The sequence below is a fragment of the Dermacentor silvarum genome, chromosome 3, assembly GCF_013339745.2.
Source record: "Dermacentor silvarum isolate Dsil-2018 chromosome 3, BIME_Dsil_1.4, whole genome shotgun sequence".
Lineage (NCBI taxonomy): Eukaryota > Metazoa > Arthropoda > Arachnida > Ixodida > Ixodidae > Dermacentor > Dermacentor silvarum.
This window is the reverse complement of record NC_051156.1, coordinates 233,811,335-233,835,295: the sequence shown is the minus strand read 5'-3', so window position 1 is coordinate 233,835,295 and position 23,961 is coordinate 233,811,335. Positions and strand designations below refer to the sequence as shown.

The window sequence follows — 23,961 nt, the reverse complement described above, 5'->3', positions numbered from 1 at the left end:
AGCAGACTTTCGCCTTCTTGTGTTACAAGAGTGTAACAGCTGCCGAACGTTCTTGAATATTAGCTATTTCAAGGCGATTTTCTTGTTGAAAGTTTAGAGCACAATATGATCATTTCTGTTAGATTCATTCCTAGGCAGATGTTTATTTTCATCGCTCTCCTGCCACTATGTATATTGAATGTCTTCCTTTAAAACCTTTAAAATCTTGGCAAATTCTTCCATAGTGCGCATGTTCCCTCAGTAAAGAGAAGAAGAAAAAGAAAACAACGGCAACAGCTTCGACAGACAAGCAGAAGTGCCAGAAAGCTACGCATCGCACCGTCACCACATACACAATGAATACATCGCAGCGAATAGATCTCTGCAACCACTGGCTCTTCATAAATTCTGAGAGGCCATGCTCGCTCTTCATATATCTTGCCTTCTCTGGCCTCTGTTTCATAATTCACAACTAACCCTTACCTAAACCTGATAACAACTCGCCAACACGTGCGGCTGGAAAGTGGTCGTGAGTGCGGCGGAGAAAAGAGTGATCAGGCATAAAGAACGAACAGAGCTATTGATTGGCGAATGGGACCTATTCCAATTTCCGGAAGCAAGCTTCTCCACATCGTTCGTCAATGCCGGCGAAATGGTCACTCGACTTGTGGAGAAGTCGGCATGACGCCTATTACATTATTCATTAGGTCGTGGGGTGCGTCTACGTCTCCCATATCTGGCCTTGTCCTGTAGTGTGCAGTGGTCTTACACTTAACTCGATGCAATTATAACCTACCAATTATAACCTAACTTGGTACACTTTAGGCGCTTCCAAAGTGTGACATTAAGTGTGACGTTAAGTGGAACTGTGTGGACATGCTTCGCACTTCGAACAATCAATGAGAACCAGAACGTTTTTACAAGAATGATGTGAGTGTATTATACAAGAGTAATTATCGCGCCACTTGGTGTGCCTAATCAACGATTCAACGACGCGTAGCATCCTCTGATTATCCACTCCTACAGGCGGGACAGATTCATCCGAAAGCAGTGAGAGCATTTTGCCCATGTCCGGTCCAGTAGTATTTTCATCGAGTTGACGGTGTGGATAATATAAGCAGAAGATCGAGTGGATCCTGAGGACTAGGAAATACGTCTATACTGGACGCGGTGGACAGCCACATGAGGACAGCACCGAAGGATCACCCTCGGGGAAAAGAGCACATTGGTAGCGTCGCGATTTATTTATCTTTAATTGCCTTTGCATCGTGGTGGCCGGTAAATAGAGCGGGTTTGTGGTCATAATGCCGGCTGCCTTTGGTGAGAAGGCCGCTCCAGCACCAGAAAACTTCTATCACGATTCCCCTGTGCAAAGAACGTCGTTTAGACAAGCCTGCTAAGGGCATCAGTGTCAGCAAATGGCTGACTCTTTCAAATGCGTACTTAGTGAAAAGGATTCTTGGCAATCACTTGTGTACCAGTGTCCGTGTCTGCCTATCGTATTTCTATCGCCCGCGCTCAGTGCAGTGCCACAAGAACATGCTCCAGCTAGCCCGACAACGTGTTTGAATCGGTGCACAAAAGCGTCCTGTTATAAGTCTAATGCTTCCTTTACTAAACTCTGGTTAAAAGTCACCTCATACGTTTGATACACTCCTCCCCCCCCCCTCCTCCCTCCCCCGAGTCATTTGTCCCACATTTTCTGTGCCAAGCCCGCGGCTCGAGCCATCAACGAACTCTGCGCGGCCGTTCGATCTCTTCCCATAATCACGCGCCAACTCGCACAGCCGAAAGCAACGCCTGAAGATGTGGCGGCGGAAAGATTGCTGTCGCATAAACACGCTTCGGTAGAAAAGGCTGATCCGTGTAGAGGCAGATTCGAGTTTCCGGACGCAATAATCTTCTCCACATCACATTGCACAATGACGCGGGCGATGTGGCAACTCGAATTGGGGAGCAAGTTGGCAAGACGCCAAATACGTTATTTTCTGCGATAAAGCACATTACCGGCTTTGGTTAGAATACTATAGCCATAAAAAAGAAACAAACGAAGAAGGAAGGATTGAAAGAAAGAAAGAAAGAAAGAAAGAAAGAAAGAAAGAAAGAAAGAAAGAAAGAAAGAAAGAAAGAAAGAAAGAAAGAAAGAAAGAAAGAAAGAAAGAAAGAAAGAAAGAAAGAAAGAAAGAAATTGGGACGACGGGCCATGTGAATGAGCTTTCACACCCACGACAGAAGCTCTTCGTTAGCACAAATGCTTACTTTTTTATGTAGCATATCGGAAAATAGAAATTACATGCAAATGAAACACGTAGAAAAAAGAGAGCAACGTGGCTTCAAATGTCACGTGCTAAAGAAGTAAGGCGAGTCAACGCGCATCGCCAGCCGTAAAGGTCAAGGCCGAGTGTATTTTCATCAGTATACGTTCTCTCGCCTGTCTTCGTTGGCTCTGTTTCTCTCCGTTGCAGCCGACAAGAAAACGCAAGCTCACGAAACCAAGAAAGCGAAGCCGACTCTATAGTACCAGCCGAGCCGAGACCGAGAGTGCCCCCACGTGGTCCCCGCTTTGCAATCTCGCCGCGTCGCCGAGAAGATTGCAGGGTGCCGGCTGATCTCATTGCGAGGCAGCGATCCTGTGCTGTCTCGTCGGGACACGCAGGAGTGTGCACGAACGAAGATGGACACGGGGAGGGAGAAGGCGGCCTTCCTCGTTGATTCATTACGGCCTCGGCGCCGGCTTCCTCAAACATCCGCATTGCAGCGTTATTGCGAAGCCAAGGTCCGCGTAACGAGATCGAAATGAAAGAGCGCATCAACGCAAGCCAAAGGAGAGAGAGAGAGAGAGTGTGTGTGTGTGTGTGTGTGTGTGTGTGTGTGTGTGTGTGTGTGTGTGTGTGTGTGTGTGTGTGTGTGTGTGTGTGTGTGTGTGTGTGTGTGTGTGTGTGTGTGTGTGTGCGTGCGTGCGTGCGTGCGTGCGTGCGAGTCTGCGGGCGTGCGGGCGTGCTTTTGGTACACTGCTCAGCGCTCATTTTTCACACCGAACTTAGCAACGACTCCTCCATAGCGTCCTCGATTTTATTGCGATAGCAATTATATGGACACTCAAAGAGGATTTCTGCCGTCGGCGTCGCCGTCGTCATCACCGTGAGGTTCCGTATGACGTCAACGGTGATGAAATCGTCACCGCGCCGGACGCTGTATGTGCGAGTGAAATGGTGCGAGGGACGCGTTCTTTCACGGGGAGCGAACGCACGGCGGAGAACAAACGCGCGTTCTGCGCCGTGCTTCCTGAAGCGCTTCAGAATTAAGCGTCTCTTTCCTCCTTTAGAATCACCATATATATTAGAGCAAACGCGACTTATTCCGTCGCGCGAAAGGCCGTGGGGGAACGGGAGGGAGGGAGGGCGGGGAGGCAACGTTTAGCTGCGGCACCTACTCTCCGAGGAGCTTCCTGGGGTACCAGCGGCCATCCTCTGCGACTCCAAGGCAGCCCTCCTCGGCCTGCAGAGGCCAGAAAGCGCCAGCCTTGGAGTCGCACTGCTGTCTACCCGGCTGACAGCGCTGCAGGACGCAGGCCACCCGGTGTCCCTGCACTGGATCCCCGCCCACGTAGGGATCCCGGGCAACGAGGCAGCCGACACCCTGGCGAAGGACGCCCACCACACCACTGTGCCCCTCAGTCGGGCCGTGACGGAGGGCGACTTCACTGGACTGAGGCTGCGGCGACACCTGGCGACCCACCACCCAGACAAACGGGTGGCACTGGGATGCCCCCCACGACCACTCCCCCAGCGAGGCCTGGCTCGCAGGGAGACCTCGCTCCCTCTCCGGCTCCGCATCGGCTGCAGCTGGACGGCAGCACGCAGCTACCGACTGGGACGAGCGACGTCCCCGGCCTGCAGCTCCTGCGGGGAGCCGGAGACGATCGAACATCTCCTGCTGGCCTGCCCGGCGTACCTCCAGCAGCGGGGCCCACTCCTGCAGGAGTTCCGCCGCCTGGGCCTCCCCTCTGGCAAGGAGGAAGATCTCCTCTTCCCCGGCCGACACCACCTTTCTGCACTTCGAGGCGTCGTGGAGTTCCTTGACTCGTCAGGGCTCTCCGCACGCCTCTAAGGACATTTCTACAAGCGGGAAGGCCTCACGGCCTCCCATCCCACCCCGGGCCTGACCGGCCTGGCACAACACCCCTGCAGACTCTGCAGCACACCAAGGCCTTCCATCTCGGCCTGATACGTGCCGCCTATGCCTGCCGGTTTTGCTTCGCCCAGCCATGGCGACTCCACTCTATCCCTTCTTTCGCTCCCACTTACCCCTCCCCGTTGGCGCTGAGCCGTGCTCCCTCAAGGGCTGCAGAAGATAGCGTCAACCTTTCCCTTTCCCTCAAGAACCACTTATCATCACCCAATGCGTATTTATATAAAAACGGTGCGAGGAGAGAATGTGCTAAAGTCTTCCGACGCTGCTCGACGAGTTTCCCCTTCAGATCTCTTCGAAAACATCCGTGCCGCCCCCAGAGGCCCTGGCAACAGTCACCAACGCCGCGCGCGGTCGGTGCGAACGCGGGCAAAACGGCGACGGCGTCTACAACAGTTCTGCGCGTTGCTGGCGCTGCTGCGTGTCCAAGTTTATACAGCTGATAAAACTACCATCCTTACTCCGTATCACTCTCTACTAAGTTGCTATCGCAATTGATGCTGCGCCTTTCGGGTGAAGCTGCGACATTTTTTTTTGTATTAGAACCGTGGTATATTTTAAACAGAGGTAATAAAATACAATATATCGCCTTATTACTAGCTAGATAACTTCCACGCTCTCGGTATCAGTCTCAAAGTAGCATTTTTATAAACTATAGACAATTCCCTTAAGTACTGACTACAAGCACCCCTTTTGCCACTTGTGCATTCGTGTATTTATTCCCTACGTTTATTACATGCGTACTACATGCTTATTTTGAATCAAGGTTTATCTCAGTATTATTATATATTTTTTTTACTGTTGCCTACTTAGTCTTAGCGCTTCCGCGCTGCCTTCCAAGAAGCGTCCTCACCTCCAATTCGTCTTCCTTTTTTTTTTTTTTTGTGCCCTCTGGCATACATCGCTGGAAACGTTTTGGAAGTGTGCCAGTGCTTTCGCCTGTTGACTTCTACACCTGCACCCATATTGAGTTTGCGTCGGCTGTGCGTTTTGTGGATCGCGATTAATTATTAATAACTTCTCCGGGGAACATGTCGTTCCTCGAAGCCATGTATCACTCGCCATCTACTGCGTGAGAACTTGAGAAGAGCTGATTGCGCTGTTGTGCCAACAGTGCGGCCGATAAAAGCACGCTGAAGTCCGGCTGCTGACCCATGCTGCCTTGGAATGTATTGTCGCTGATTTCTGACACTTGCAGCTCGCATTTTGTGTTCCTTTTACGCATTCTTTAGACATTTCGCATATTCAAGAAGTGTTCGAACGCAGCCTTGCGCGTCGGATTTATCAAAGCGGTGCATTTGTTTACATCTACATCTATAGCCACATATCGTCGTTAGCTTCAAATATTATCGACACGGCGCGTCGCTGGTATTAACTAATGTCAAAACGTTGCAAAGCATATATATCTGTGCATATGAGCCGCATTGTTCCCCCCTGAGAGAGGTCAATATGAGTGGTCAAGCCGGAGCCTCCACTACGGCGTGCCTCATAATCTGAACTGGTTCTGGCACGTAAAACTCCAGAAAAGAAGAAGAGCCCCTTAAACAATGGCCACTGGGAACTACATACATAATTCCAGAGATGCACCGCCTTTTCTTGGCCAATCCCCTGTAGTGGGTAAGCGCCACGGATGAGGATCAAGCAAGCAAGCAAACTACATACATGTATCACGGGCTGTTATTACTGATTCTGGCTATTCGTAAATTTCATCATAGTTACACTCTGCGCGTTCCATAAAGTACGGTTCAAGAAAACTATCCTCGCATATAAGCACGCGCACGCATTTATAGGCCGTGTACTTTCGCGAAAACGCGGTTGCCATCGCTGACACCGTTGATAACCTGAGCGAGGCGGTTGTTTATATGCTGCTGTACCGAATGCACCGTCTCTTGTTTCCCATTTAACGTAGAAGTAAACAGTGCATATCTGGAATTAAGAAATGTGACAGCATAACGACACGTACAGACCCACCCACCTACGTAGCGAATGCGACTGGCAGCCTTTGGGAACGGTGCCGTATACAGATGTTGGCACAGCGCTGTGTCGCCGCTTCCCTCTCTTATTATGTGAGCGCCGTGTGAAGTGAAAGGTGGTTGATTTCAAGTCAGAAAGGTCGTAACTGAACTATAAAAGCAGTTTCCTCCGCCCTAACGGCTTACTTTCCAGCTCAGATCCGCCGTTAGCCGAAGCACAAACTCAACGGCTCCGCTGTGCCTAACCTTCGCTGAGTGGGATTAACATCGGCTCAAACTTCATGTGCACGGCTTGAAAGCTGCCGACCAATGGTCGGCAGGAATTGATTTTGTCGGTGCCGTCCACACAGAAGCCCGTAGCACTATACGACAACACGCGCTCGTCGGTTGCGTCGTTGTCGGCCTCGTATGATAAAATGGTCTCGGCGACACTCTGTACTGAATAGTCGGCCAATCGTTGACGTCGTCGCATTGGCGGTGTCGTATCGAACCTGTGTTACCGCGCCTTACACGATTATACGTAAAGTCAGGCACGCGCTGCCACCACCAGCAAGAGAGGACCGACGCTGCAAGAAGACTTCATCAGCAACGTGGTGTTTTCGAAGTCGCGCCCCAGGGTAACAGGGTGATTGCCTGGCTAGGCTGCCACGTGAAAGTGGCGAGGCATCGGTACTGCATGGTTACCGTGAACTGCCAGCTGCCTTTTCCGAGTGAAGTGCGAATCCAATGCTGTGCGCAGCGGAATGGAGGAGGAGGGCAAAGCCATTGAGCAGAGGTAATTCTTCCGAGTAACGCCTGGGATCGCTGGTGTCGCGATGCGCGTAGGGTGCCTCGATGCCAGCGCCGCCGTTCAGGGTGGTGACATCCTTTGACCGCACCCGCGCCGCCGCTTTCTCGCTGCGACGCCATCTTGAGTCACAGCGAGCGGTTGCGAGTGCTTGGTGCCGGTGCTTAGTTCGAGACAAAGTGCGCGCGGATGCTTCGCTGACGCTTCTGCTTGCTGGACAGTGTTCAGCCGCATGAATGACAAGCTTGTCAAGTGCATCGAGTCGACATGACGGGCTGTTGTGTTGCCAAGTGCACCGGATCGACGCGTAAAGGGCTTCGTTGTTTACGCTTCCCCCGGGACCCAGAGCGAAGGAAGAGATGGGAAGCCCAAGTAAAGCGGTATCACTGGAAGGCAACGGATAGCTCCTACAGTTGCGAGGTAAGTGTCAAGAAAGTTTAGACTATCGCATCGTGTTTTTCATAAATAAGAAAGTATTCTCTGATCCTCGCTCACGTACCTACGTTCGCTCACGAACTAAGCACTGCACCGATGCTGAGTAGCCTATGGTTTGCGAGCGCGCGTCGCATAGGCTTTTGCCGTTTTGATCAGCGCAGTCTATGCGAGTAGTACCCTTAATTTAAGAACTGACGAAAATGCTTCGCCGCGAAATAGATATACATTAGCTACAAATCGTCATGTAAACCACCTATTTTACTTTTTCACGGGAAGCACACATCGTGTGTCTCTTGTTTCTTTTTTTTTTCCCTCAGTTTCTTTTTTCGCTACTGGTTATTTGGGACTAAAGAACGCAGTGCTTCTTCTGGGGAGAGCGGCTGTTGTGTACGTGGCAAGCGAAGCATTGTGATTTTCTCTATTCTCAGCAGATATCTTGCGGATCTCAGGTTGTTACGTTATGTAGCAGATTTTTTAGACGAATATATTTTTAGCGTGGTGCTCGTAAGCCGATGGTCATTCGTGCTCATTCCCGATCGTAGAGGGTACTGTGACGGTCTTTAAATGCCTGTGCACGGTATGCCCAGGTGTAGTAGAGTTAAGGGGCATCATGGGACCAAAATGTTTCGGCGCTTTCTGGCATGGTGTCTGTTGTAGCCTGTGCATGTCTTCGAAACGTGTGAAGCGAGGTAATACAGCATTATTTCTGCGAAAATTTATTTTTAAGCACTGTAATAGGTTCTCTGTATTTACAAGGCAACTTTTCATATCAATAATCACTTTTGTTGTTTTACTTGTACTTAGAAACACTTTAAAGAGGACCAGTACGAGGGAAATCGACAGGATGGGCGCCGTCTGTTAAAGTCAACAGCCCTACATCGTCATGGACTATATTTTCGAAGTGAAAAACATTGCTAATCTGTATTTGACTGTCTAAGTTTCATTTAGGGTTTTGTACGCGATATGTATGCAGTGTTGTTTATTTTTTCCATGTAGTTATCAGCGTTCTAATGGTTATTTATAAAATGTTCTGTACTCGCCATCGATGTGTTTGGCTGATGCGACGTATTCAATGGTAGCTGATGTAATCTGGCTGGATATCTTGATTAATATTACCCGCGGTTGCGTTTTCTTGTTTGCATTCTTGTTTTCGATTTATATTGTGTGTAATAAGGTTGATGTACTCACTTGAACCCCCCCCCCCCCCCATGTAATGAATAAATAAAAAAAACTCTCACTATCCCGAATTGTGTGTCGAGCCTACCTTGCGAATTTTTTTTTATCTCGTCTTTCAACATAACCTTCAGGCGCCACACAGTACATATAATTTTTCATGTACATATCTCTCCATGATTGATTGTACTAGACATAATAAGTAAATGTATTTTGTGCATCGTTTGGTTTCTTGTGTGTACTACGCAAGATTGACACAGACAAGTTACGTTACATGTTTCTCTACAGCACTAACTAAACCTTATTTTCACATCGCAGTTATTTTTACACCAGCTTAATCCTGTCAGCACACAGTGTTGTGGGCAAAAAAAAAAGCAAAATTGTGCGTAGATATCGTCAAATAATTGCAACGAACGCGAAGAGCACGCGCAACGCAAGGGAAAACTAACCGCCGTGCGCGAGTGGCTGGCTACGGTAAAGTAGGCGTGACGTGTAAACCAAAATACAACAGCGAAAAAGAAAAACTTCCACACAGAGGGGGTCGCAAACCTTATATACCAAGCATCGAAGCGCAAAAAAAAATTGTGCGTATTTCAAACATACACACGGCATATTAAATGTAAATTGAATTAGGCGACTTGGGGCATGTTCCCGGCGCCATACATTTACGTCTTGGACCTTCGACGCGTTAACGGCTATTGGTTATAAAGATGTGCAGATGCGATACCGATAAAAAAAATCCTCATCAAGGCAAAGCACTTAGAAGTGCGCCGCGAGTAACACTATTTATGAACGCAAGCGTAGCTGAGTCTCAGCTCGTGTGACTCAATATGGCGGCGCCAGCGGGGTTGTCTCCACCCTGGACGGCGGCGCTGGGCATCGAGGCACCCTAGATGCGCGGACGCGCAATCATGTGGTTGTCTTCATATTTCGCGCGTTTTCTCTATAATGCGGGAAAATGAATTACGCGAGACATAGCACACTGCAAACAACTGAATCGGGCCGTTTTAAAACACGGTGATTACTTTTCAATCAAAAATCGCGCCCTGAATTGAGTAATTAAAAACTTCGTTAATTCTCACCTAATTATCGATAACTCGATTACGAAAAGAAATTTTCCTGGTGCGGTAGGTCACTGCTGAGAGAATACCCATAGGTATATACCCTCGTATATTCAATATCTTATTTTTAAGAGCTTGGCTAACGTTAGCTGGTGTACATTGTGACTTGGCATTTACTTCTCATCCAGCTCTTTTGCAGTTGCGACGGCATTAATCCATTTTTTTTTTCAAACCGATTTGTTAGCATCCCTATATATAGGGGTGTGTTATCACTCTGCCCTCTGTTATTGTAGAAAAAGAAAAGGCTGTAGACTACTCTTTGACGTTGCGTTCGAGCCCGACTAGTTAGAAGCCCTCGTTACCAAACGTAGAAATTCCGTCAATCGCCCTGTATCTCGCAAGAGCCACAGTTCAATGCAGCGATGCGTCCGCGAAGGTTGTCATGGAAACGAAATTGTTGATCGCTCGACCCGCGGGATCCTCATTCCTAAACGCATTGAGAAAGATGCCCAGGTATACGACGGCACGTGGGCGACCTCGACGTTCGAAAGGTCACGCTGAGCCACTTGTGTGCACGAGCCTCGCGATGTCTATATAGGGACGGTTGAGAGGTCTTTTACTAAAGCAAATAGGATGGCATGTCGGAGGTCCATTACTTCAGTCCTGCACGGCAAACCGTCTCGGGGGCATTTGTAAAATGCATCCGCGAAAACAGCAGACAACTCGTGCGGATAAATTTCTTAGTCCAATTTTTTTTATTGTTCACTATCTGAGCGTGCTAGACATGATACAATAAATTCTTTGCGTAACTGATTGATTGATTGATTGATTGATCGATCGATGTGTTATGTTTAAAGGCTCAAATCCACACTAGGGTGGTACTACAAACGCCGTACGAGAGAGCTCCGGCATAATTTCGACTGACTGGGATTCATTAACGAACACCTAACTTGAAGCCTTTTTATCATTTGTTCCTTGAAATCAGGCTGCAGCAGCAGCAGCAGCAGCAGCAGCAGCAGGTCATCGAACCCGCTACTTCGTGCTCAGCAGCGTAACGTCATACCTGCTTAACGTCGTACCCAGAGCGGGTAAGCGTAAATATTCGAGAGCGTTGCTCGACACAGTTTTTTTTTTTTTTTCTATCTTAGGCAAGGAGAACGTAATCCTTTATTCTAATGCTTGTCGTACGATGGGAGCAACTAACAGGACGACAAACTAGTGCAGTCGAGGGTTTTCCCGGCGAGACGAAATTCCCGACCAGACGATCGTTAATTAGGCCTAGCGAAAGGTTAAAAAATGCACGGCCACCACAAAGGGAAGTCCAAGGTATGGCGAAAGCTCGGCTGGTCAGGAATTAGACCTATAGTCACGGAAAGATTAAAACTTCCCATTGACGTCCATTTCGCCGCACGCATGTAATTAACCTCTAAGGTGCCGTCTGGAACTCCATGCCTTACATCGTCCCGCGTTGAGACATCGCCTGCCTTGGTAGCACAAGCATGCTTTTGATGCAAGCTTCTTTATTCATGCAGGGAGATAAGCGGCAATAGGTGAACATACCACACAGATATAGTGTGGGTGCGTATTCGTTGGAGTTGCTTATGTTTAAAATATGCCAATCTTGGTACCAAGGGCAGAGTATAGGCTTCATAAGTAATGGCTCAGCCACAAGTTTCACTGACAGCACCAGGAATTCGAACAAAGACACAACTCTTATTATCACCATCTCTCAAGCAAAATTATATATAGCTGCTCTTGCTGTACGAAAAATACAGTGATCATATCCATCTATACACTGATGGTTCAACCACCGTGGACGGTTCTGCAGGATCCGTGATTTTTCCCGCGAAAGTCACCGCCTTGAACTTCACGACATTACATCAGACTATATCGACAGCCGCGGAGCTTGCTGCTCTTCGTAGCCCACTTCGCATAATTCGTGAGGAACCACCTAACAAATGGAGTGTTTTAAGTGACTCCAAGGCAGCTCTACATTGCTTGCTTTGCGCCTGACGCCATGGACCCTACAAACAACTAGTGCTAGAAATCCGAGAGCTCCGTCATCGTCTCGTCGAGCAAGGACACGACGTCACATTTCAGTGGCTCCCTAGCTACTGTGGCTTAATGGGCAATGAACATGCCGATGAAGCTGCTCGATCTGCTCATGAAGACGGCGTACAGGAACCAATTCCGCTGTCAAGAACAGATGCAGCAGCGAAAATTCGAGTGCTTGCAAATGATGCCTTATAATCGTTGTGCAACACAACTAGTGTGCTGCACGCAAGTCTACATCGACTGGACCCCTGTCTTCGACTTCATTCTCCACGTGGACTATCCCTACCCGAGATAACGGTACTTCACCGACTGTGGCTTGGCGTCGCTTTTGCAAAATCCTTTGCTTTCCGCATCGGATGGGAGGATATATAGTGCTGCGTGTGTCTACTGCGGCGTCAAGGAAACTATCGAACACGGTCTTTGTCATTGTCCCCGATACAGCGCACACAGGCAGTCACTCACGATCGCACTGGCGTGTCTTGTCGACCGACCGCTTTCGGAGCAGACATTCCTGGAACGCCGATCTATATAGTCGTCACACCACAAGACAGTCAAGGCACTCTTGAAATTTTTACGTTCTAGTGGCCTATTGGAGAGACTCTAGTTCTCATGGACGGTCACAACCGTCCCCACCCTTCTTTCCCCCTTTTGTTTCGTTTTTTTTTCTCCGCTGTTTACTGTCTTTCATTTCCCCTTACCATTCCCCCATTGCAGGGTAGCAAACCAAAATCTTGTCCTGTTTACCTCCCTGCCTTTCCCAACGCGTTTATACATATTGAGACGTCACAGTAAGGGCGAATTTTATTGAGCCCGAGAGACGACACGGTGATAGAAGGGCGGCGTCCACAACCGGCATGAACAGCCTTCGGCACAGTCCACGCTGATGCGCTCGCACGCGCGATGAAGATGAAGGGCACACGCATGATGATGATAATGTACAGATGATGAAGTGCACAATAAATGCCCACAATATATATATATATATATATATATATATAAATATATTACAAAGAATGCTATGCGCTATATGACGATTCGCCAGTGGGGAGTTTCTGCCCTAATTTTCTTCTTTGTTATTTTTTTCATACCCGTTTTCCTACGCTAAGAAGACGACGGCCAAGCGCCAACCTCTCTCGCCTCTTTCCTTAACTCCCCTTTTTCTGTGTCACCATGTGGTAGTAGTAGTGGTTTATTGAGGAAAATGACGCTTATTTCGGGTGCCCAGCACGGCGCAGCGTCTGGGGAAGGGGAAGTGAGAGATAAAGATGAGAGGAAGGGAAGAGAAGGAGAAGCAGCAGGAGCGTTCACCATGTCGTTCCAACAACTCGCCCGCAATCTCATCCCACTCTCTTTATTTATTTATTTTTTCTGGCTCCTTTGCTGCCCGTCCTTCTCAACGAGCGGCAGTACTCCTCCGGCGACTGCAGCGACGAGACGACAACGTGCGTTTAACAACTCTCGGGCGGCGCTCGGACTCCTCGCAAACGAGGCCATCCCAACAAAAGAGGTCTCCGCTCTTGGCCCCAGTGTCCCCAGCGCTGTACTCAACGGAAGAGCAACGACTGAGCACGAGGAAAGAAAAGGCAAATTGAAAAAAAAAAAAGAACAATCACACAACCAAGCACAACGTATTCGGCATTGTCGCAAGCGTTCGCTGATCTTCCCTTTCTTTGTTTTTCTCTTTCTTTTCTTGTTTTTTTTTTCTTACTTTCGACCATCAATTTCGGGAGGAGGGTCGGCCCTCGCCTTTTACTGCTCCAGGCGTGGTGATTACGACGTCGTGGAGCTGGCTGACCGCCGGCAGCGCAAGGGCGCGTTCTGTGCGGGACAGAAAATCACGCGAGTAGTTTATCTCCTTTCTCTGCCCCCATCTTTTTTCTTTCTCCGCCGCTTTTTTTAATTGTTTCTCTCTGGTCCTCCGTCACGGTTATCCGGTTGAGGTAACGGGAGCCCTAAGCGACAACGCCACGTCCGCGGTACGGACAACGTTCAAGAGGCTCGACCGGGCTCGCTCGAGCCGGATTTCGTTTACTTGCGTAAGAGGCATTTCCACTCGTCCGACAGAGTCGGGAATACCCGAACTTGCGTTGTGTTGAGAGGGATAAGAAAAACAAGAAACCCGAGCTTGCGTTTACATAAGACGAAGAATAAAGAAAATCAGGCAGAAAATCAGGAGAAAAGCGGTGTCGAAAGCGTGTGCTGAAATAGAGTTTTTTTTTCTGGCCAACTCGTCCTATGATGATTTCGAGGGAGGAGAGACGGATGAAGGAAGGAACGGCAGGGATACTTGTCAGGTTCGCGCATAGTTGGCTCTCCAGCACTTAGGTAAGGGTGAAGGTTGCCATCAAGATAAAAAGGGAAAAAAAGGAGGGGTGGGGGAAGGGGCAAATGGAAAGCTCAGACGTGTCAGGCTTTGTAGCTTCACAATCGGACACACATCAAGGTCACTCTGCTCGAGAAGCGCATTAATCTCTTCGATACTTCACTGAAAGTCATCATTGCACCTGCTCACTCATGACCGCATTAATTGTGGCCTCGTGTATATGCGGTGAACTCTGTCATCATTATCATCATCATCAGCGTACATTTATATCCACTGCAGGACGAAGCCCTCGCCCGGCGATCTACAATCACCCCTGTCTTGCGCTATAGCTGATTCCAACTTGGGCCTGCAAATTCCCTAACTGTGCACATGTCGTAACTATGCATATGTGCACATGTCGGGACTTGGTGTAGTGGGGCGCTCCGCTTCTGTCTCCGTGTGTTCGTGTGTGTTCAGGAGCGTATATGAACTTCCTTTAATATTTTTATCGAACTCTTCTCTAGCTTTTTCAAACCTATCGCATTGTTTCTTGTCATCCCGGGAAGAGTAACGCCTGCCTACTCTTTAGAAAGGAGGAGATAGAAACATAGAAATGAAAGATAGGAAGAAGGGGAGGAAAGAGGAAAGGAAGAGCCAGATGGAAAATCTCAAAGAATAAAGTAGAACACACAGTACAATACGTTCACGACGCGCTGGTCTGGATGCTGCTTGAGTAGGTGGTGACGAATGAGCTGACGAGCGCCATCAAGCTTGCACAAAATTCAGGGCAAGCACAGTCGTTATGAGTGCAAGTTACCAACGTAAACACGGGAAGAGTAATGTTTCCATGTGTGTGTGGAATTAAAGACAACGTATATATATATATATATATATATATATATATATATATATATATATATATATATATATATATATATATATATATATATATATATATGCACTGACGCAGTCTTGCATTTCACATTTCGTACACGTACTGTATTCTCTTTCTCTCTTGCGTGCTTCTTGTACAATTTTTCCTCGTGTTTCGTGTTTCCTCTAGTACATGTTGGTCCCAGTATACCGAGTAAGGGTCTATGGGTGCTGAAGTATGACACGTACTTTAGACCTACTCCCCCTATAATCCTGCGCGATAAAAAAAAAAAAAAGAAGCCATTGGGCTGTACAAAGTTTCACGAGTTTTATAGTTCACATGCAATTAAAAAGTTTTAGGAAACAGCTGTCATCATGCCCCCAGAGGCTTAATTCAATATTCACGTAATGTGATTTGTCCTGGCTTTGGCTATCATTAACAAAAGCTAATGAACTTACCAAGCGTACAAAATCGGGTGAATGTGATTATTCAAGTTATTTTTGCCAGCTTCCTGCTGGGCGCGAACGGAGCCTTCGGCGCCAACTCGAGGCACTTTGAAAAAAACAGGGAATGACCATTTGAGCGATATAGAACTGAATGAACAAACTTTGTTTTCTACCGAGCACTCAACTCGAGAACAACGGTACCCACTTAGGTACCCAGGGGTCGAAGAGTTAAATCAGTTGACCGATGACCGATGGAACAATGAGAAAAAAAAAGCACTCTGCAGCGACTTGTCCGAACTCCTTTTTTTTTCGACTTTGTTTGATTAGGTATTGTTGGGAACAAGTTAATTATAGACTCCTTCTTGTGTGGACAACGGTCAAATTACGGCATGCTGACTGTCGATATACAAATTTCATGTGGCTACTCTTTCTTCTTTTAATGTTTTAAGGTCACAGAAGCTTCCTGAGTCAGCTATTTACTATTTTCACGTGGGGTTACAAAACATCTTTGGATTCGTTTATACTACTGCGAAGCCAAATTCTAATTTGATTTACCATAGCGGACGCAAAGACGCACACTGCGTCATCTTTTCCGTCAAACCAGATAGCCGGCAAGTTGATTTCTTGGTGAGCTCTAAATTATACCTGGCCATTGGACCGGACTCTAAGGCAATGCTAGGGCTACAGACAAAACAAGGTTCGACTGCTGTATGCCTACCTGAAACTAAAGAATAACCTGAACATTAAGGCTGCATTTGCTTGCATGTTTGAACACGCGGAGTGTGCGTGATTCCCCGCTAATAGGAGTATTCATTTTTGGGCCAGTTAGTTAAACGTACATTTTAGATGAGGAGCGCAGATCGAGACACCTATGCTCGTGCCACTTGTCCTGTCCATCTTTTTGTGCGTGTATGTGTTTCAATTTGCACTCCTCGTCTATATATTAACGCCACTTATAACAACTTCTTTTGTTTCTCTTGTATTATATACATACCCTGGCGAGGTCGCAACGTACTTTTATAACCTAGGACCAGGAACTGTTTACGTTTCTTACGAGTAATCGGAAGTTCTCACGTCAACTGATTCGGTTCGTCAAGCTTAGCGTTTCAAAACAGACCAAAGACTATATGAGAATCGCCGTAGTGGGACGCATTGGCTAACTTTCACACATTGCTATTCCCTTCTGCGCACCTACATCTAAGCACACGAGCGCTTGCCTATTCTGTCGTCCCATCGGAGTGCCGCTGCCGAGAATTGCAATTCGACACCTCGAGGTCAGTACATAGCAGAACAGCACAGCAACGGATCCACCGGGCAGTGTATAAGGCGACTGCTTTTAGCCGTACTGCTTCAACATGGACGACCACGCTAGCGTCAATTTGATAAAACGAAGCAACGCGCCGCGAAGTGCTATATAAACCGCGGCTCACCCACGCTTCCAGTCCGAGAGACGCTGCACCTCGTTTATGCACTAGTCAGAGCAAACAGCGGCGCTGCATACGCCCACACACGAGACAGCAGCTGACTGCGAGCAGCGAAAAGACCGACGCGACAGTTGAGTTTTGCGTCAGAGACAAGAAAAAAAACTGCCTGTCTGGCTGCCCACGGCACTGCGATATAAACAGAGCGTTCGTTCGCGGAATCGCAAAGCGGGGATGGAGGAGGGGGGAGGCGAAGGGGGGTAGAGAAGGGGGGGGGGGGGGGGAGTAGTAGGTGAAACCATGCAGGCCGTGCTTTCTACGTCCAAGCAATATCGCCGCTGCGCCCCCTCTATACACTGTGGGCAGAATTCCAGCGAGGTAAAATTTCTAAGAAACATGCCGTCGCGACGGTATACTCAGGGCATGAACTCTGACCTTAAGATGCATTCTGGCGACCTGCCTAGGATTCGCGGCATACGAAAGACTAGCTTTACACCACAGCGGCACACTCGAGCGAGCGAAATATGCACTTCGACACGGTTCGCGGAACTTCATCTAGCATTATAAGAGCGTGACGACACTTCCGAGCGGCAAACCATGTTCTTTCAACGTGGGAAATTCGTAACGTATATATGGCCGCAACGTTCGCACAAGCTAGGTGAACTGATTCTCAGTTTCCCGCGAAACAGATGTTAGAACACTGTGATTTGCGAGTGCGAGAAAAAAAAACAATGATAAAACGTAAAGCAGTAAAGATATTGTCTTTTGGCCGACAATATATTTGTGGCTGTTTTTAGAGAAAGGACTGCGCCAATCACACCTCAGTACAGCAAATGGTGTACAAGTTTGGCGCACACTTCCAGCGCGCAAGCAATATATACTCACACTCAGTACAGCCCGTTACAAATTTGTCGCAACTTCCAGCGCCGCAACGCATCATATTATATATATATTAATATATATTATATATATATATATATCTTATGATACGATACACTTTAGACTACCGGATTTATAAATATCACCTGTGCCAGATAGTATAATTCGAGTCTTTAAGCTGGAATACTCGAAGCAAGGGTTATTGCCGGAACAAGGAATCGAAATGCCTATTCAGTAATTGAACTAAATTTCACTATTTAAAGCTTTTGACTGAATACTTTATGGCACATATTGTAACTTACGACCTGTAGTCGGTGAGTTCCCAAGGCGTATTCACTTGGAAAGATTATGAGTATCACACCATTTTCGAGATGTTCATTCCCAAAGTGTGCGACGATATACATTGGCGTCCAAGTTATTTTTGTGCTTCAACGCACAACGCAGCGTGTTGTTGCAGAAGAAGCAAGTGGAGCAAACAATGCATTTTTACCGAAAGCTGACGGCGCGTAACTCGAAACCAGTGCCACCCTAGGAATTGGTTCCAAGTAGATATGCCTCGAAAACACACCTGCTACAGCTGGTAAACTGCAGTATGTGGCGTAAAAAAATTAGTTAAACAGTCAATTAGTGAAACCTTCTTAATCAGTTGAATATATGTTCCGATGACTCGTGCAAGAAGTATCCGCCTCTTCGACTATTCCAGCTCAAGGACTAGAACTCTGCTATCTGCCACATGTGATCTTTAAATATTTTCCATGACCTAAAAAAAGAAAAGAAAAGAAAACACCCACTATTCTACTTTATCACAAAAAAAAACACATGGCTTTCCTCTGCAGATAGATGCGGCTACTCACCCTGACTGGAAACAATCTAGGCACGCGAAATCTTAAAAATGATAGACATTCACAAGATGAGAGACTTGTGTGTCAGTTGCTCTTGAGTGACGTTTACAGAAAAAGAAGAAAAAAAAAGAGGTTCTGACGTATCTGATTGTCCTAAAGTCAAAGGTGGTGTCTCATTCGTCTTAAATTTTTGTTTCTTTTTTTTGCATTTTTGGTTATTGTCTGTTGTTTTTAAGACTTTCAAACTTAACAGCTGGACGCTTTCATCATGCGCCCCTTCAACCCCCTCTTCCCACCCTCCCTTTTCTTTTCATCCGCCCACGTGTTGCATTTCAAGGATGAAGATAAATTCTTCAATGAAGATTCAGTTGCTATTCAAGGCTCGTCTTAGCGTGATATAGCGTTCGTAAATGCCTCAACGAGTGCGCTGCCTTAGAAATGATAATGGCCACCAATACCCCCTGAAAAACCAAACGTACAATTCGATTCGTGGAGACAGTGTCGACATCCATTGACCTTCAATTAACGATACAGCTACAACCTCATATATGACGTGCTTCGAAATCTCTTATTGTTACCAGCTAAAGTGCAACGACGCGGAAACTTCAACAATGAATAAGACTCCAGGGACACTTCTTTCCTGAAACGAAGGCTTTATAGCTGCGGTAAATAAAGAAAAAAAGTAGAAGTGAGTGGGAACAATGACAATAACTGCAAGGACAAGACAACGAGCTCAAGCAACACCATTCGTGGCAAATTCGGGTTCGCGGATGCTGCTGCGCCTTCCCCGCCGCTGTCAGGAAAAACCACGAAGAGATCCCGCAAGTCCATAAATTTGGCCTGAAGCTTGCAAATCACCAGGGAAAAAAAGAGGGGGAGGGGAACAGGCACGAATGTTCATAATAATGGCACTTCCTTGGCTCGTACAGTGCTTGGTCTCCGAGTCGTCTGCTGTCGCCGCGGAAGGTTACTGCGACATTCGAGATATGTTTGCCAGTATATATAACGGCGAGACCATATGTCTGCGGAGAGTGCTGTGGAAGGTGAATGTGAAGCAAAAAAAAAATGTTTTCGCCCCAACGCTATCCGGGTGATTGGTCGCTCAGCAATGCGGAGGAAGTGTCCGCGCGACAGCTGTTTCCCGGAAAGACGAGAAGACAAAAAAAAAAGAAAACAGGCGGACAAAAAAAAAAAAAAACAGGAAAGGATAGGGAAACCAGGAAGGGTTCGGCGAGAAGCAAGTGCAAATAAAGAAGCGACAACGAGAGAAGAAGAAGAAAAAAAAAGGACCAATCGCGGGAGGACGGACGACGACCACGACGACGACGAGCAGGGACGAAGCGAAGCAACAAGCAGTATATCCGCCGTTCCTCCTTCAGGGTTGGGGAGCAAGGACGCGCGTGCCCGTTCCACCCGTCCATCCATCCATCCCCTCGGAGGTTTGCACGGCACGCGTGCGCGCGCATCGGAGAGAAAGGAAAACGGCATGATGTCGCTGCTGCTTTTCCGTCCGGCGTGACGAGTTATGCGATGGGCGCGCATTCCGGTGTATATACGAGGGTAGGGGAGGGGTGGCAGGGCAAAAGAAAGAAGGAAGGAATAAAAAATTGGGTAGTTCCAATCGGACGTCGAGAGCATGCCGCCTGTGTGTGTGTACATAACCGGGACGACGATACGCTCCTGCGTCCATTTGTCACGCTAGATGCACCACCAGCATCCCTAAGTTCCGGCTGCTTTCGTCGCGTTTCCGTCAGCCCGAATAGCGTTCCACCGACGGAATGAAGCGAAAGAAAGGCCTTGCTTCGGGGCAGCGGTTCCCGAAACGCAGTTTTGGCAAGCTTTGCTTTTTTTATTTATTTCTTGGTGATTAGTATACCGGGAAGGACGTGGACGTGCGTCGACTGTGACGAGCGTCGCTGCTTTAGGAATGGGTTATAATATACGACACCTGCCTTTGCCTTCTGTTTGTCTCATTCTAAGTGCGCTTTCACCTGTCCTATATAATTCTTACCCGCAACGTCCACATGTGGGCTGGTAACTCTCCTGCGTGCACTTGGTCGCTCATCTACGTGGTTTGTTTCATATTTTTGGCAGATATAATGTAACGATTTTATCGCGAGAGTGTTTTCAAACGCCTGATTAGTGCCGGGACGCAGATTCTGCTGTGCAACGGCACTATAGTCTCGCGTGATGTTCAAAAACGCCATACTTTGCGAATTACCACACAACCAGCGTCCTGGCAGCTGGGAGGAGTGGACCACTCCCCCACGAAGGTTTCAAAAACTATGGTGGCCGCTTCTGGTGCAGCACGTCAAGAACGTTCTGGGCCAGGAGGCATGAGCCTACCAGGTGGCCCGGACTTGGGCTTTAGTTCCTGCTAATAATAGTTCCGTGATAATAAATGTTATTTCTCTCTCTCTCTCTCTCTCTCTCGCGTGATGTGTCGCGCCAGCATGTTGCCTCCCCGTATCCTTAATACACCGTCTGAACAGTTTCAGCGTAACTCTAGACCTTGGTTTAGAGTGACGCTGAAACGTCCCATTTGGGCGAACCTGCTCACTTTCTTTAGGCACGCCCAAACGCTGATAATGATCATGACGCTTCTTCAAAACAGGGCGCGCACCCACAGTGGCGGATGGGCCAAGAATCGGGTGGTTGCTCGAGGAGTTAATGACATCACAAAAAGATGAACTTGAAAATGCAGGACTGCGAATGAAAGAGCAGTGCATGTTTGAGGAGACAACATGAATGAGCGATTATATCTTCGAAGAAATGAAAATAAATCTTAAAATAATTAGTGACGGCCCACGCCGCGGCTCGAGGTCTCACACGCCGAGCCGTGGCAGACTACGTGGCCGCTGCCTCCGCTCCCGAGTGCGGGGCGTCGGATCTGCCGGATCGAGACACTACGACAGACACGCTGCAACAACAACAATCACAATGGCTGTGGGGCGATCGCCTGGCCACGTGTAGAGACCTAACACAACACTACGGACTCGAAAGACGCAAATTCCCGCCACCGCACGTTAAATTAAACAGGTAAAGAGGCCGCAAACGTGCGCTTACTACGACCACACATTTACCCAAGTCCGGCAGTCTTACGCCACTGTTACCCTAGCTTATATACGACTGATGCGTGTAAAGCATGCGGACTCGGAGCAACGCTGCGACACATGCTCTGGGAATGTGCCGGCAACAACTGTACTGAAACCGCCGCCGTTCGCGACGCGCCCACAACGGCAGACGTTTCTAGATTAAAGGAAGCCTCGAGCTCGCTCATTCCCGCCGTTGCCCCGGGGGGCTGCTGGGGCCGCCGGGGACCTTCTCCGTCGGCGTCGCCGCCGCTGGGAGGCGGCCCTGACTAAATATAGTTAGAATCCAAGAATTTTAGGAAACTCGTAATAGGACTTGGTAAGGGCATGCCAGCAAACGAAAAGAATAACTAGAAAAAATCGTGAGGCAGGACACAGAGAAAGGATTTTTTCTAGTTGTCCTTTCCATTTGCTGGCATACCCCTGCCAAGTACCATGTACCAACCTGCCCATCAAGCCACGCTTATGAGCTTGTAATAGGAGTAGTAATGAAAGTAAGAAAAAAGTTGGCAGTTCCGGTCGAATGGCGAAGCCTTAGCAAACCAAGCAAGGTGTAGCATCGCACAGCGTTTAGCAGAAATGGCGAATGCATGCCTACCAGGCAAGACTCTTGTTTATTGCATTGTTTATGCGCCTCTGTCCAATGTCAAAAGTGCCTGACACTGGCGCAAATGCCACACACTCCCACAATGCCGGTATTAAAGCGAATAGATTTCGCTAGCTCTTTCGCTCGCCTTCGTGGTCGTTGGCCGGACTCTATGCCGATGCAAAGGGCACGCGCTGTCGCTCAACTAAGCTGCGAGGCTCGCGCCTGCGTCGCCGAGAGCAAACTAGCTCTTCGAGACGCAAGTGCTGTTGGGCGACATGCGCTTGTCGCATCTGGCGGTTTAAACGCCGTGGTCGGTTGTGGGGCTGTTATGTCGCGTTTCTCGGAAGAGGTCGATAAAAGAAGGAGGAGGAAAGAGAGAGAGAAGGCAGTGACGTTAACCATAAATGCGTCTGGTTGGCTACCCAACTCTGGGGAACGGGTAAGACGGAATAGAAAGATGAGATAGGGAGAGCAGGGGGGAAAGACGCGGTGAGCTCGCACACGAGGTCGAGAAAGTTGGCGACTATGTATAGGGTAATTGGATGTGTTGATAGACAACCAGGAGCCATCACAAAGAAAGGGAGAGAAACAGAGAACTGTAAACTGGGTGCAAATGACGGAAACAAAAGAAGACCATGGAGATTTACAAGAATCGCAAGGAATAAATTAGAATGGAAAATCTGTACGAGTACACAAAGGGCTATGCGTTGCTCATTGAGGCCCCATCCGGTTGCCTTAGGACAAACTCAGCGGAACAAATATTCACAACAGGGTGAGGCATGTGCCTGCTACAACAAAAATCTGGAGACAACCTGCACCTTCCGGAAGCGCTTGGATTTAAAGCGGATGGAAACATCAACCGCTCAGGCAGTCGACATAATTAAGAGACGTTTATAATATCGGTAGAAAAAAAAACAGGGAAGAGATTGGTAAGACCGGATTCATTACGAGGTTTGGTAACTGCACAAGATAGATATAGAAGTTTTAAGGAAGAGAGAAAAGATTAAAGACATGTAACCAGTATGATAGACTGATAGGCATTTATAGATTACCTAATTATAGTTCAAGCAGGCTAGCTGACTATGTGTCACCGCCCCGTTTCAAGGGGAATGCCAATAAATCATCATCATCATCACGCCCTGGGCTTACAATTACGGGGAACGTAACGTCGCCGCAGTCCGCTGGGCGTCTCTCGTGGAGGTGCACCGCTTCGTCTTTCAGGCTGAACACAGCTGCGCTCGGACCAATTAACTTCCACATAACGCCTGACATCTGTTCAATTTAAGGCGTATCCGACCTCCGTGGAGTAATCGAGTGGAGAAGAAAGCGCAAGTGCGTAGTCGCTGTCAGTGAAATAGTTGTCACGCCATCTTCATTCCGTTGCCATCATGCCGTCGTCGTCGTCCCGTTGTCGTGCCATCTACTAAAGCACGTCGACGACGTAGTTTGCGGGGCCATCGTCAGACGCCCGCTATGCGACGTCAGCAGCACACTTCGGAACTGTTGCTATAGCAACACTTTCGAAGTATGCTTGTGTGTATACAGTGCGTGCCCGAAGTATACAGTGTGTGTCCTTTTGGTTTTTCCAGTCCTCGGTATCTATTCGCTCACACTGACAATCATCTTCGATAGTTTCTGCAACAATTCTGTATGCTCGACCTTGCTTATACCTGCTCTGTCCCAACAACGCGCGCACGGGATCGCGGAAACGAGACCGTCTTTCTCGAAATTGCCCCGCCCGAAAGTCTCCGGAGAGACATCTGGGGAATTTTATCTAGGGAACCTTGCCTATCTTGCTGCACAAAATGTGCCTTTGCTTAGGTACTACCAGAGTCTTGCACTACGGAGGACGACGCGCTTTG

At 48.0% G+C, this 23,961-nt stretch overlaps 2 protein-coding genes across 3 annotated transcripts in view; both read right to left on the bottom strand.

The window, feature by feature from the left end:
- LOC119446871 (ras-like protein family member 10B) overlaps positions 1 to 23,961 on the bottom strand; it is a 91,313-nt gene that overhangs the window by 9,089 nt on the left and 58,263 nt on the right. Inside the window, exon 1 of one of the 2 annotated variants that reach the window (XM_037711447.2) lies at positions 16,707 to 16,796. The exons of the other annotated variant lie outside the window; for it this stretch is intronic. The gene's annotated coding sequence lies outside the window, so the exon portion shown is untranslated. Of the gene's footprint in view, positions 1 to 16,706; positions 16,797 to 23,961 lie in introns of those variants that run through there. 2 annotated transcript variants of the gene reach the window in all.
- The window catches only part of LOC119446876 (F-box/LRR-repeat protein 2), a 402,862-nt gene that overhangs the window by 356,279 nt on the left and 22,622 nt on the right, over positions 1 to 23,961 (bottom strand). The window lies entirely within an intron of this gene.